This window comes from Capra hircus, chromosome 26, assembly GCF_001704415.2.
Source record: "Capra hircus breed San Clemente chromosome 26, ASM170441v1, whole genome shotgun sequence".
NCBI lineage: Eukaryota > Metazoa > Chordata > Mammalia > Artiodactyla > Bovidae > Capra > Capra hircus.
Window position 1 is genome coordinate 18,001,612 of NC_030833.1, and position 15,755 is coordinate 18,017,366.

Consider the following 15,755-nt stretch of genomic DNA (forward strand, 5'->3'; position numbering starts at 1 on the left):
CTCAAAGGCAGCTTGGGAAAATCAGCTGATGTTTAAGGGATGAGCAGGGGAAAAAAGAGAATCCTGGGTGCCAAAGAAAAAAATGAGCTGTGGGAGGTGCCCCACAGACCTGAGACCAGCCAGTCCTGTGCCCTTCTGTTCTCTCACCCGCTCCCATCCTAGCACCCAACTGACTGGGCCAGATTTTGCAACGACCCTTCTCCATCTTCAGACTTGCCTGGGGAAGGGACATTCTGCTCTCTGCAGGGCTGGGACTTCCAACTCCTGCCCCACTGGAAATCAGCCACTGAAAGCCAGGCAGAGCCTGTTTCAAGTCCAAAGAGTGGCTGTGTGGCCTCCTCCGGCATGTCTCCTAATCTCTCCGGGCCTCAATTGTCTTGTCTGTGAGATGGGCTAATACCTGACTTGTGCACATGTAAGGTGCCCTCAGTTATAAGATGCTCCATGATCTTATGTACCACTGCAGAAAGATTTCTAAAAGTGCTGCCAATTGAACTCTGAGTCAATACTGAGATGGCATGAACACTCAGACACATCCAAATTGTGGTGATACAAAAATATGCAATGGATGTTTGTTTTAGAATTGATGACAGAGGGCGATGGTCCCCACATCCAACTCTCAGCACAGTGCCTGGCTCGGAGCCATCATCCTGTGAATGGAAGCCAGATGGGGCTGCATTTGCTCTTTTGCCTCTTGTTTATAGAGTCCCCGCCAGAACTCCCTCCACCCTCAGGGCTATCTTCCCAGTGCCCCGCCCCGGTGAGCACCCCGACACCTCCCCCCTTCACTCCCTGCTTCTCCCTCCCTGCTTCCTCCCCTCTCAGGAGCAGCTTCTCCCCAGGCAAGAACCTGGGCTCACATCCCTTCAGAAATGGAGAGGGAGAAAAAATACGATTTTAAAAGTTCTCGGGGAAGCTTTCTTTTTCTCTGTTTTCAGTGAGCCTGTCAGACTCCTACCTGTTCTTTGAAAGTTAGAACATTAGCTGGGTCAGCAGGGGAGCCCAGTGCACTGCAGAGCTTCTGCACTTGGGCAAAACTTTTCTTCCTGCTGCGGCGAGACCGCATCCTTGGTTCCTTCCCCTGCTCTCCTCCTCTGGCTCTCTGGATAGTGGGGCTGATTCCTGTCTTGAAAGGCATTCATAGTCTGCCTGAAGGGGCAGAAGTCGAGTTTGGCAATTCTCCAGCTCCTTGCAGCCCACAAGAGCTGCAACTGAGGAACCACCAAGCCTATTCTCTGTCCTCGGGGCTTACACGGAAGCTAGTGGTCCGTCCACTGGCCCATCACACACCCAACTCCTCCTAGCTTTGGTCTATTGGCTCTGGACCCCTTGCTTCCCCTTGACCAGAAATCAGGCATGAGGGAGGGGCAGCGATCCGCAGGGATGCTCCTGCAAAGGAGGGACACCCACTCCCCTCACACAGGTGGGTGGACTCAGCTCAGTCTTGTCACCTGAGCTTTGCCAATAGCGTTCATCTGGGCCTTGCCCACAGGTGTATCTCCCCTGTGGGTACCACGCACACCTCAGAGTTGGGAGATGCCCACCTGCTTCTCTGAGAGCCTTTGGTTTCTTTCTCCTGAGACCACCGTGGGCAAGGGGTTACCACATGTTGAGCTAAGCTCCCCATGTGTAGATGGATCAGACTCTTCCCTACTGCCCTGGAAACACTGTTCAAGAGACATGGAATATTCTAGAGCCACATTAACAGCTCCCAAGCCATGAGGATCCCAGAGAGGGGAGTCCTAGGTGTCTCATAAGAAAAAAAAAAAAAGAGCCATATTTTTGCTTTTTGTTTGCCCACTGATGTTCCTTCTTTAGGAGACAAGGAGGAAGAAGTGGGTTTATATAAAAGAAGGCTGATGCCAAGTCCCCGAGCAGTTGAGGAACCCAGGGGGGCGCTCAACACTCAGCTAGAGCAGCCAGCCTATGGCCCTGGAGGCAGGCCTCGCTGTGAAAGTGAAAGTCGCTCAGTTCTGTCCGACTCTTTGCAACCCCATGGACTATATACAGTTCATGGAATCCTCCAGGTCAGAACACAGGAGTGGGTAACCTTTCCCTTCTCCAGGGGATCCTCCCAACCCAGGGATTGAACCCAGGTCTCCCACATTGCAGGCAGATTCCTTACCAGCGGAGCCACAAAGGAAGTCCTGCCAAGGGGGCTGGAAAGGCAAGAACTGGCTGACCTCAAATTCTGAAGGCTGAGAAGGAGTCAGTGGAGAAACGGTAGCTTAAAATTAGAAGTGACTGAGATACAGAGAGTGAACTTTTCCTTATCTGTCACACGGGTCTTAGGGTACAGGTCAAATTGCCTTCTTGTCATTCTGAAATCCCCAAACCTCTGAAAACAGAAAGCCTCACCTTTTTTTCCCTAAATTTTTGGCACAAAAACTCAGTGAGTGGTGAAGTCTGACCTGCATTAATAAGAAGTAATGTATAACTTACTTGTCCCACCAAAGGTGAAAATAGGCATGTGTTTGATCAAAGTGTGGTACTGCTGATCCTTATGGGGGCATCATGGACTGTATACCCTATTATTCTTTTTCTAAAATCTGAGAGGAAAAGGCTTAATTTTGAAACACAACAGACCCCGAGAATTTTTGGCTAAGGGCCTGAGGACCTGCAATATCTTCCGCAAAAGATTATTCTAGAAATCAAATAAGATAACACGGGTAAAGCACTTACTATAGACTTTGGCATCTAGTAGGAAATTCACTGGCCCCTGGCCCCAGATGGTATCCCTAGCATGTTTGGACCTTGGACAGAAAGAGAGCTGGACATCCTTTCGGAAAGGGACGTTTTCCCTGAGGGAGCAATAGGGACTTCCCTTAACACCAGGATCCCCCTTGATCCCCCAAATCATATTTTTCCCAGTGAATCAAGGTAACCATCGCCGCCCCCCTCCAAGTCAGTTTCCAGAAAGAACATTGTATTATACATGGCTTTCTCCCCCAGCTGCTTTAAGTTGCAATACTCCCTGTTGGTTATGAAGTTGAAAAATACATTCACATCTGTCCTTGATCTGGTAAGTCAAGAACGTGAAAACTCAGAAATACAAAGACATTCTTCCACGCTCCTTCTAAAGGGGCAGTTTCCATCAACTGTGCAGGCGAGTAAGAACTGCTTTACATATGTTTTTGATGCTGAAACTATAACATTTGACTTTCTTCTCCTGCCCCAAAGTGTTAACCAAATAAATAAGAATTAGATGATGTTTGCATAAACTCCGATACATGGCCTAAGATTCTTGTTTCTCTTCTGACTTTGGCATAGGGCTTAGCTACTTAATCCTTACACTTTAAAGCACATGTCCTACTTATTTATTTATTTGATCAAATCCAGTTATGTGGCGAATAACCTCTGCAAATATACAAGCAAGGAGGTTGTTTTGCAGTCTTACCAGAGTGGAATGAACACTGGAGCTTTGTGGCTGTTTAGGGGTGGGGCCACTGCACTTATTATCTGGATCAATATAGGTTCTTTTCTGTCTTCATCGCCTTGGTCCCCTGACTTCTAGCCGCTGGCCACCAGGGGGAATGGGCATAGGGTGACCAACGGACTTCACTTATCTGAGACTGAACTGAACAAATTCTGGATAAACAGGGACCAAGTGGTTTCCTGGGCATGGGCGAGAGGATGGGTGTGTCAAAGTAAGCTACCTCTTCCACTGGGTTGGAATGCCTGAGCCGTCTTTATTTCTGAATAGGTGCATGAGCAGCTGGTAACACTAGCAGGGGCTGGAAGGCAATGGAAGCTTCAGGGTAAAAGGACGTTGGCAGAAAGCCACTGTGAGCTGTGCAGGAGCAGGGGCCCAGCCCAGTCTCATCCCAACAGGTACCAGCCACGCGGGGCCGTGGGATGGAACACATCTCTGGAGAGCTTGGTGAAGGCCTGGGGTGTCACAGGGAGGAGAAGCCCACGGACACACACAATGCCTCATTGCCCAATGCCACAACACACACGGACTCTCCCACAGTGCCAGGAGGGAACAGAAGTTCTCCCACCACAAACAAACAGACAAACAACAACAACAAATGACAACAATGAATGATGATGCCGCCTCCTGGAGGAGGGCTGAAGAATGGGTAAGGAAAGCCCAGAACAAAACTGAGATTACATTCTGAAAAGGCAAAAATTCATCCCAAAGAGTTCATCTCAGACTGTTTTAAATCACAGACATTAAGAATGTCCAGTATGAGGGTTTTATTTCTTGGTGGTGAGAAAGATCTCTGTGCTAGATCAAACTGACATTATTTAGAGGGGAAAGGTTGCATTCTTGAGTCTTAGAGAATAAGTGTGGAAGCCCCTCCCCCACTGGCTTGATCACTATGACAGCTTCTGTCACTTTTAAGATAAGGTCCAGCTCTCTATCACAGATGCTGGATGACATCGTCCCTGCTTTGCCCCTTTCCGAGCGCACCTGGTGCTATCGCCTCCCCTCGCTCTGCATACCCAGAACACTGGCCTGCTTCCCATCCCCCACCCCCAGAGTTCGTCCTGTCTCAGGGCCTTTGCACCCCTCCTGATCCTTCTTCCTGAATACTCCCTTACTTCTTTTCCTAGATCATTCTAATTTTCCTTCTTCATCCCACATTAAACGTCTTTTCCTTGGGGATGCAATTCATGACCTCTGATATTAAGCATTTCTGCATCCCCAGTACCTGGCACAATGTGGAGCACAAAGTTGGTACTTAAAAAATATTTATCAGGTTGACATAAGTTAAGAACTCCAATAGTTCATCCCTCCTTAGAACGGATAAATAAACTGGCAAAAACTTCCTCTGAATCAACTTTTTTTTTGAATTCTGGAAGTTAATCAAAAGCATGAAACAGTAAATAGAATTGTGGTTGGTTGTTTTGATCTGTCAGGTGGCTTCCCAGAGGAGTAATTTAAAGGGCCTGCCATCATCTTGCCTAACTTAGGACTCTCCCAGTACTGAGATGGTTATCCAAAGGGCATTTGTCAAAGATATTTAAGGACATGTACTAGTTCCTACTGGCTGGACAGTGTATAACAGCTGGGGCAAACAATAAACTAACCAAAAATTTGAGAGAAAAAGCTGGAGGATAAGATACTTTGAGAAGTAAGGGCTTTGAAAAACTCTGGTGTTTTCTTGAGAGTATTGCAGGCCGCAGGCATACCAAGTGGTGGATCCATGCTCAGGAAAGAACTGAGAAGGTCTTATAGTTGGCTGACCTTAAATCGTCGCACAAATAGGAAGAAAAGGTTAAGGCAGAGTTGTCAGCTCTTACCTGAGTGTTGAAGGCATGCCTCAATGGGTATCAGAACTCATCTACAAAGACTGAGAGTGTTTTGTTGTTCTAGACATCTCAAGACATCTCTTTCTACCCTCTGGCTGATTACTAAGCCAATGAAATAGAGACTTCAGTGATCACAGTTGACAAAGAATACAGACTTTACAAGATTAGTTCAGAAAAGTCATTAAACAACTACAACAAGTAGAAATATAAACTGTGGGAAGGAAGATAATCTGATTTCCAGAATTGCCATGTTAAAATGTTCAGTGTCCGGTTTTCAACAAAAAAATTATGAGGCATGCAAAGAGACAAAATGTATGGTTCATGCACAGAAAGAAAAACAATCAATAGAAACTCCCTGGGAAAACCTAGATGTTTGGTTTACTAGACCAAGACTCCATATCAAATATTTTAAATATGTTAAGAAACCTAGAGAAAATCATGAGAATGATGCATTACCAAATAGAGAATATCAACTAAGAGATAGAAATTATAAAAGGGAATCAAATGGAAATTCTCAAGTTGAAAATTACAATATTAGAAATTTAATAATTCACTTGTTTTAGTCGCTAAGACATGTCTATCTCTTTGCGACCTCTTGGACTGTAGCCAGGCAGGCTCCTCTGTCTGTGGGATCTCCCAGGAAAGAATACTGGAGTGGGTTACCATTTCCTTCTCCGGGGGATCTTCCTGACCCAGGGATCAAACCCACACTTCCTGCGTTGGCAGGCAGACTCTTTACTGTTGAGCCACCAGGGAAGTGAGCCACGTATTATCTTTGTGTTATATTTATATCAAAAGGATTCTGAAAGATGTATGTGTGTATATCTTTATCTGATGGGCTAAAAAAAAATTTTTCACTAAATGGGCTCACTAGCACAGTTAAGCAGACAGAAGAAAGAATCAGCAAATTTGAAAATGGATTAACTATCTAATATGAGGTGCAGAAAGAAAAAATAAGGAAGGAAAATTAACAGCCTAAGAGACCTATAGGACACCATCAAGAATATCGACATATGTATAATGGGAGTTTCAGGAATAAAGAGAAAGGGAGGTATGTGGAATATTTGAAGAAATGACGACTCAAAATTTAAAATGTTGATGAAAACTTTAATCTACTCACACAAGAAGCTCAACAAACTCCAAGAAGGATAAATACAAAAAAGATTCACACAGAGATAAAGTGAAATCAAACTCTGTATAATTTAAGACAAAAAAAGCTTTCTTGAAAGTGGTGAAAGAGATGTGACTTGCCCTGTATAGTTCAGTTCAGTCGCTCAGTCGTGTCTGACTCTTTGTGACCCCATGAACTGCAGCACGCCAGGCCTCCCTGTCCATCACCAGCTCCCGGAGTCCACCCAAACCCATGTCCATCGAGTTGGTGATGCCATCCAACCATCTCATCCTCTGTCGTCCCCTTCTCCTCCTGCCCTCAATCTTTCCCAGCATCAGGGTCTTTTCAAATGAGTCAGCTCTTTGCATGAGGTGGCCAAAGTATTGGAGTTTCAGCTTCAACATCAGTCCTTCCGATGAACATCCAGGGTTGATCTCCTTTAGGATGGACTGGTTGGATCTCCTTGCAGTCCGAGGGACTCTCAAGAGTCTTCTCCAACACTACAGTTCAAAAGCATCAATTCTTCAGCGCTCAGCTTTCTTTATAGTCCAACTCACATCCATACATGACTACTTGAAAAAAATAGCCTTGACTAGACAGACCTTTGTTTACAAAGTAACGTCTCTGCTTTTTAATATGCTGTCAGTGATCCTCAATTAGATTAATAGCTAATTTCTCTTCAGAAACCATGGAGGCCAGAAAGCAGTGGGATGACATATTCAAAATGTTGAAATGATAAAAACACCAACCAAGACTTCTATATCTTACAAAACTATTCTTCAAATATAAAGGAGAAATTAAGACATTCCCAGATGAACAAAAATGGAGAGAATTAGTAGCTGGTTGATCTTCCTTACAAGAAATGCTGAAGGGAGTCTTTCAGGCTTAAATGTCTTTCAGAAATAACTCAAATTCACCTAAAGAAATAAAGGACATTGTTAAAGGACATTATTTATATAGATAAATATAAAACACAGCAATAGTCTCTTTTTGGTTTGTTTCCTTTTTCCTATATGCTTTAAAAGACATCTTCATAAAACAGTAATTATAAATCTATGCTGATGGGCACACAAAGCATAAAGATGTAATTTGTGACAATAACCACATGAAGAGGGGACAGTCTTATAGGAGCAGTTTTTGAACACTATTGAAACTATATTGGTATTAGTCTGGACTAGATTGTTATAAATTAAGATGTTAATTGTAATATCCAGAGCAATCACTAAGAAAATAGAAGTATATGGCAAAAGCAATAAGGGAATTAAAGTAGTACCCTATAAAATATCTATTTAGCACAAAAGAAAGCAGTACTGGTGAAATTGAAGCCAATAAAAAGGAAAAAAGATATGATGTGTAGAATAGCAAAATGAAACGAGTAAGCCCTTCCTTATAAGTAATTACATTAAAAGAAAATAAATTAAACTCTATTCAAATGGCAGGAATAGGTGGAATGGATTTAAAAAACATGATCCAACTATGTACCATCTATAAGAGACTCACTTTAGGTGCTGCCGTGGTTTAAATTTCAAGGGGAAGACAGTGACTGAGGCTGCCTATTCAAGTCTATTTCTGTCAAACAATATCCCTTCTTCTTTGACAACTTGGGAGAGTGGAATCCAGGGAAATTATTGATATTCTGCCAAAAACCTAGAAACCACTTTCTGCTAAGCTAGATCAAAAATGAAAATAACACATAAATGGAAACTTTGAAGGTTATTCTCAGCCAATTGATAGTGGGCAATGACTATATCACCTGCCTCTTCTACTTCTGATACTTGATCATGTCCTTCAGTAATATCCATGGGCCGTATGTGTGGCCTTTTAGTAGCAAAGAAGGGGCTGGTACTCTTCTACATCTCCCAAGGGCATCTACCTTACAGTGTGGCTTGAGAGGAGAATTTGGGCCACCTGGTCTATATGACGGTTTGAACTGAAATTTGATTCAACATTGTGTTTTAGCACCAATCATTATGCTAAGTTTTGAGGCTGCAGTGTGAATGAATCCAAGTCTCCTGTCTCATGGAGCTTCTTTGTTAAGGTGGGGTGAAGGGATAGACAGATAGTAAACAAGGAAACAAGAATATATGAGTCACATGGCAGTGTATGCTTTGTAGACAAATCTCTTAAGGGAAGGGAGTGAGGCTGCGGGGGTGGAACTTGTCGATACTTTAAACAGGGTACTCAGGGACCCAGTAGGTACTTCTGAGTAGAGACCTGACATAAATGGGCAGGAGCCACGGAGATATCTGGGGGGAGATTGTTTCAGGCAGAGGGAAGAATGAGTGGGAAGGTCTTGGGGTAGGAGCTAGTCCTGTTTGAGGAATGGCAGGAAAGCCATGTGTATGCATCAGAGTGAGCAAGAGGTAGAGTGTTAGAGGATGAGATCAATGAAGACCAGACCACAAAGAGTCTTGTGGACAAGTCTAAGATCATTGAACTTGAACTTGTGTCATGGTGTAGGTGGGCGCTCTTTCTTGAGGGCTAGAAGATATTTGGGGTCTAGAAAGAGGACCAGACTCAATGAACCTGACTGCCACAAAATCATTTGCCACCTGGACATGAAACCCCTTGGGTGCATGGAGGGTCTATCCTAGACTAAGGCCAGGCAGGTCCTGGTCTATGTGCGAGATGCTCCAAAGAGAAAGAGCAGGGCAGCAGCTGGGCTACCCCACCTTTACCTGATTCCCTGCTGCTGCTAAGTCGCTTCAGTTGTGTTCGACTCTATGAGACCCCATAGATGGCAGCCCACCAGGCTTCACCATTCCTGGGATTCTCCAGGCAAGAACACTGGAGTGAGCTGCCATTTCCTTCTCCAATGCATGAAAGTGAAAAGTGAAAGTGAAGTCACTCAGTCGTGTCCGACTCCCAGTGACCCCATGGACTGCAGCCTACCAGGCTCCTCTGTCCATGGGATTTTCCAGGCAAGAGTACTGGAGTGGGGTGCCATTGCCTGATTTCCTGGTCATTCTGAAATCATGAGGAAGTAAGCCAATCTTGAGAGCGGGTACTAGAGCGAGCTGTCCACCGAAAACAAGCAGCTCTCCCTCCCTGGTGTGTCTTCCTCCTGCTCCCATCTCCCTCCTTCCAGAAGGTTCCTTCTGGGCTTATGTTGTCTCTGTGTGCCCATGTGTAACACATCATTATACAGCCTTCCTGACTCTGTTGAATTTTCCTGGCACAGCAGTATGAGAGAGAAGAGCCACAGGCTGAAGACACATTCGAAGTCTTGGGGCACAGCTGCTGAGTCACTTAAAAACAAAACAGGCTTTTAGCAAGCCTCTGTATCAGGGCGTAGGTGGGGGCTCTTTCTTGAGGGCTAGAAGATATTTGGGGTCTAGAAAGAGGACCTCATTCAACTTCCACACTTGAAAATTCCCTTCATTTTGAATCAATCACCCTGAAATCCTAGTGCTCCCAGCATCCATCCAGGATGAGTTAGTGACTGCCCTCTACTGATTCCACCATGGTCCACACAGGGTTAATTCAAATTTGCCTGTGCTCCCCTAACCGGTGAAAAGTTGGAAGCATTTCTGTTTTATTTCTGTTCCTCGATTTAATGGTTTTTCTAAGCCACTCATTTTTCAAGAAGTAATTCCTTTGTCCTTTAGGAAGGATAAAGTCGTTTTTTATCTCATTGTGTTTATCCCAAACCCTTATCACCAAGGGCTTTGTAACTTATGCCTGCTATTCCTTAGCTTCCGGGTATAATTAGTGCCCATTGTAATCAAACAACTGACCAATCATGGGCGCCCTCAAGGGGTCCAAGGCTGGAAGGGAGACTATTCATAAAATCATACTTAATATAGTCTTATCTTGCCAGGGAAAAAAAGCCATCTGTGTGGCATCCCACAACCCAGCGCCATGCAGGCTCTCCAGCTCTCCTTGCAGTGACAACTCTCACCAAAGTGTGCAGCCAATGGGCTTCAAAAGAGTCACACACAGGAAGTGACCAGAATGCTTATGGACTTAGCAAAGGACAGTTGCCAGGGTGCTGTTAGTGGACAAATGCACCTCACAACTCAGAAAACAGGAAAGAATGAAAATAGAAAAGAAGAGGCAGGCTCCTCTGCATCACTCACCCATGCCAGCCTCGCAGAAAGCTGGTTTCTCCCCCTCCTAAAGACTTTCCTTGAAACTGCTGCATAAAAGCATTGCCAGGAAAGTTAATGAGTCCCACCCCATCCTCCTCTCCTACTCCCTCCCAAAGAAGCGAAACAGGCTTATTTACATAGGTCAGCATCTGAAGGTAATTAAAAATGTAATCTTATATTTGCAGCAAGCTCTCTCATCTCTAGTAAATTCCCATTACCGAATGAATCATACTAGGTGGCGTGGTGGTAAAGAATTTGCCTCCCCATGCAGGAGACACAAGAGATGTGGGTTTGATCCCTGGGTCGGGAAGACCCCTTGGAGTAGGAAATGGCAACCCACTCCAGTATTGTTGCCTGGAAAATCCATGGACAGAGGAGCCTGACAGCCTACAGTCCATGGGATCTCAAAGACTTGGGCATCACTGAGCGAATGAGCACGCGTGCAAATTATACTACTGCCCAACGTCTGGAGTCGCACAGCAGCAGCAGCCAACATCTGAAGTGCACTTTAAGCTTCTTTTTCCCATCCTTTCACTCAGGTGATGGATTTAGATCCTCATTGCAATCTGCCCCCACTGGGTGGGTAGGAAAAGAGCCAATATCCCCCTTTCACAGATAGGAAAACTGAAGTAGAGAGGGATCCCATGACTCATCTAAGTTCAGTGAAGCCAGGTGTTCCTGTTTCAAGTGAAGACTTATTTGGCCCATATCAGGAAGATGATAAGGAATGGTCTGTTCTGGTGCAGTGATGGCTTTGCTTAACTCAGTTTCCACATGGGCTAGCTTACGCTCCAAAATGTTCAAAAAAAGAAAGGAAAATGCTACCGCAGAGGATTTTATGTAGAATTTTATGCTGAATTTTGGAGCTAGAAGTTGACTTAAAGCATGTGGAGACCACTTCTCACATCATGGACAGAAATCTGTGCCCCAGAGGGGGCCGTGTCAGCCAAGTAACACAAGGAAGGGGCTGGTCCAACCTGGGAGAGGGGGCTCCCAACTTGTAGAAGACTGATCCAGCGTCTTCTGATGGATTCAGAAGTTACTTCCAAATCTTTCCCCTATATAACCTTTCTACTCCTTGTCAGGGGTTAGCATTGTGAAAACAGGTGGTTCAGTGAGTTTTCGAGCTATTTGGGTTCTAAATGGAGTTCGGTATCATAAAACCAAACCAACACTAGAAAGTGGCATAATGTAGTGGGCTGAGCACTTTACTGAGAAGAGACACATCTTTTCTGACTTAAGTTCTGTCAATAATTCACTTAGGGAAGGGGTTGGAGGCCTGGGGTCTTGTTCCCCATCTGCCACTAACTGGCTGTCTGATTCCAATTTCTCTCCGTTTTCTCATCTGTGTAAGAGGGGAGGGAGGCATTGGATGAGTTGGTCGGGAAGGGCACTTCTGCCTTGAGAAAAATGTTGGTTTTAGGGCACATATGTAGTACTGTCTCTCCCCATCCTGCCAGGGGAAGATCATTTTGGAATTAGTGAATAAATTAGAAAGACATGTCTGATCTCAGTTGGACCTCCACAGGAACCTGCATTTCACTTACATTGTACTTGTGTTCCAGAGGGTATCAGACCAAGGTGGGTGTGTATGAGAAGGCTTCAGTTTCACAGCTGTTTTTGCTCAAATGTAATGGTACTTGTTCTAATAGGATTTGATCTATACACATGAACACTGAGCTTTCCTTAATAAACATCTTCTGTTCCCACAGTCCAGGGGCTCCTTCTTCCAGCAAATCCAGGACCGACTTATTGTGGAGATGACTGCCAGGTGACAATGCTGGGACACCTTCGGGGGGGGGGGTCGGTGGTGACTCCAAACCTCATCAGGGCCCCCGGCTTGCTGTGGCCTCCGCATCCAGTGACAACGGAAAAGAAGGACACGCACAGAAAGGAGTGGCCAGCGTTTTGCTGACTGCCCTTCCTTCTTCAAGCCCATTAGAGAAGTCCAACCACAGGTCCATAGAGAGGGCACCTCCACCGCTAATGCCCCGCCACTCAGGGAGCAGGACAGGGAGGCAGTGGGGTGGCGGTCCCCTCTTCTTGCACCATCGGAGCCCAAAGCCAGCCTCCATCATGCCTTCTTTTCCAGTCTGCATCTGCACAACCACCCCCATCCCCGGTCCCCGACACACAATACTGAATAAATATGCCTGGCCTGGGTCCATGTGGGAATTCTGGAGAGTTACGATTGTTATTTCCAGGAATGCACAGACACGAGCAAAAATTCATTTCCCAGATGCATGGCTATTTTGAGAACCAAATCTCCTGCTCTGTAGCAATCAAATTGGGGGCTTTTCAAGTCTTGCTTTACAATAGAAACCTGTTCTGCCTTCAGCTGCCTTTTACCTACAAGAATTCAATAAGAGAGAGAGAAGCCATTAGAGTTTCCTTTCCCATCTCCGCTTTGGCGCGACATATATTCCTGGCCAAGTTTCTCGACTCTACATCTTAGTAAATTCTTCCTGACAATAGTTAGTGACAAGCATGTCAGAAGCAACAAACTCCGTCATCTATACGGCTTATCAATAATTTAGTCTCTTCCCCCTCGTGAGAGCCTGTGTGTTTTGCAATAATGAAATATGTGATTTTAAAAATAAATAATAGGCTGTTGTCAGCCCGATTGTAGCTGCAAGTTATGAATGTGATTGATTGATTGAACATTTGACTTCATCCGCTCGAGCAGGATCAAAGAGAGACTCTTCCACCCGCCTAAGGCCACTAGCAATTTATTTAGAGACTGTGTTCGTATCCCAGCAGGTAGCAATATTGGACTGAGGTACACAGAAAATCAGCTCTTTGAAATTTTTTCCAAGTCCGAGGGAAGCAACAAATGAGATTTTTTTTTCCTTAGTTCATTAAATCATTAACCACTTAATCACTAAAACAAGACATGATAAGCACTCCCCTTAGCTGGGTTACCCAGGACAAAAAGAAATGAGGCTTCGCCGAGATCTAGTGTTGGGAGATGGGCCCTTTTTACACAATGTGACAGTCTCTAATTTTTTATTTATATGGCGCTGTATTTTTTTTTCTTCATCTTAACTAATCAGCATGGCAACAGCCACAATGACATCCAAAAGTGACAGGTGTCTGAATTGCAATGAAGTGTCTATACAACTGCCAGCATGGGGACGGAAAAGACAAAGGTATGGAGGAGATGTTTGTAAAACAAATACTGCAACTGCTTGCAGTTGGATGGAAAAGGAGGGAAAAAAGAAAAGAAAATGCAGCGTAGGAAATTGCTGGAGGTGTGGAATATAGCCCCCCACTTCAGCCAGGGAAGAGATCCTCCTGAGTTTGGGTACCCAGCTGGCAGGGAAAGGCTGTCCCTTCTTTCTAAAGGGGTCAGGTGGGACCCTTGGTGCCTCACAACAACTTCCCTGATCTTTTAAAACCCTGTAATCCAGAGCTATCCCCACGAGCTGGGGAGCTGTACAGCATTCCGATGAGCGGGGCTGGTAAGGAGCCTGCGTCTGGTCCTAACCAGGGTGCCGGGAAGAAAGGAGACAGGATGTGAAGGCCCGAGGACATCCACCCACAGAGGGACAGGCCCATCTTTACAAGAACGGGTTGCGGTCTTGGTTGTTCTAGCAGGGGAATGGAAGAAAGGGAACAGGCTTTCCTTCCTGGCTCCCCTAGTCCTCGGCTGTCTGACCTCAGGCAAAGCAATTTAATAATCATCCAAGTGCTTTTGACTTCATAGGGCCTTTCATCCACGGATCTCAAAGCACTTCACAAATACCAATTCATTAACCTTCACAACCCACCCTGGGGGACAGAAGGTGGGCACATTTCCCTTGTGGTGGGAACACTCAGCTGGAGGCATGGAGAAAAGCCGTTTTTCCTTCAAGGTCACTTGAAAGTTGACCAGGAAACTCCAGAGTGAGATCCAGAGCAGCTGGCATCAGCACCCAGTACTACTGATGCTGGAGCCTCAGTTTACCCTCCTTTGGGCTGGACCCACACCTCTGATGCTCCTCACAGAGCATAGAGGAGCAGCAGCTTCAGGGAGGACAGGGCAAACCATGTGGCTTGCTGCCAGCTGCGCACTAGCCGCTTTCACACGCCGCGTTGCATTCATTCCCTAGAGGATCCTCTGAAGCTCTACAGGCCCCATTTCGCAGGTGAGAAAATTGTGGCTCAGAGACGCAAAGAATTCACTCAAGGTCACCTAACTCATAAGTAGTAGAGTGACCGTCTGTTTGTAGTAGTAATAGTAATACATAGATATTCACTTGAGAGGAATCTTGAGAGTCCCTTGAACTGCAAGGAGATCAAACCAGTCATTCCTAAAGGAAATCAACCCTGAATATTCACTGGAAGGACTGATGCTGAAGTTGAAGCTCTGATACTTTGGCTACCTGATGTGAAGAGCCGACTCACTGAAAAGACTCTGAAGCTGGGAAAGATTGAGGGCAGGAGGAGAAGGGGATGACAGGATGAAATGGTTGGATGGTGTCACCGACTCAATGGATATGAGTTCGAGCAAACTCCAGGAGATGGTGAAGGACAGGAAAGGAATGGGGTTGCAAAGAGTTGGACACAACTTAGTGACTGAACAACAACATAAGATATTCACAGTCACTTTCCCGAGGCCACCTCTAAGAATTTTGTTTTTGTTTATGAGCCTTCCTGGGTCAATGATCCACTCACCAACTGAGCCTCTGAGCTGTAACAGGAAATGTTCAGGCCAGTGATGGCAGAAGCCTGGCTCAGTTTAGAGAGAGATTTTAGGGGAATGAGCTTGGCATACAGGATGCTTGGCATTGAGGATGGGAAGCAGCTGCTGTACATGTGTGAACTAATGATGGAGAGATGCAGAAAAAGAATTTTAAGAAGTTTTGCTTTGCAAATGTGATGTTGTTTCTTAAGGAACTACAATGTAGATTTGAGCTACTTCTGAGTTGCTTTTGGGTGCCAGACTAATGCTCCCTAAGTGCAATGCTAGGCAGAAGCCAGCTGACGCTCCGTTTGCTGCTGTGAGTTACACTTTTGTCAGTTGCACATCTCTGCTCTTTTCATGCCTCATCGCCTGGCATCCCTCCCACCTCCGCTGAGCTTTTGCGCTCCCGTGGTATTCAAAATGGGTGTTAACCACGTGCTATTCACCCCTTCTTGTAACCGTTTTGTGATAAACACTGCTTCCTGTGATGAGCCGGGGTGAGGCTTGGCAGAACAAGAGGCATAACTGATTCTACCATCTAAGTAATCTTACACACATGCCAAGAGGCAGTCAATATGTGCAAGATGTATTAGTCAGGGTGGGTTAACTGTCATAACAAACAACTCCA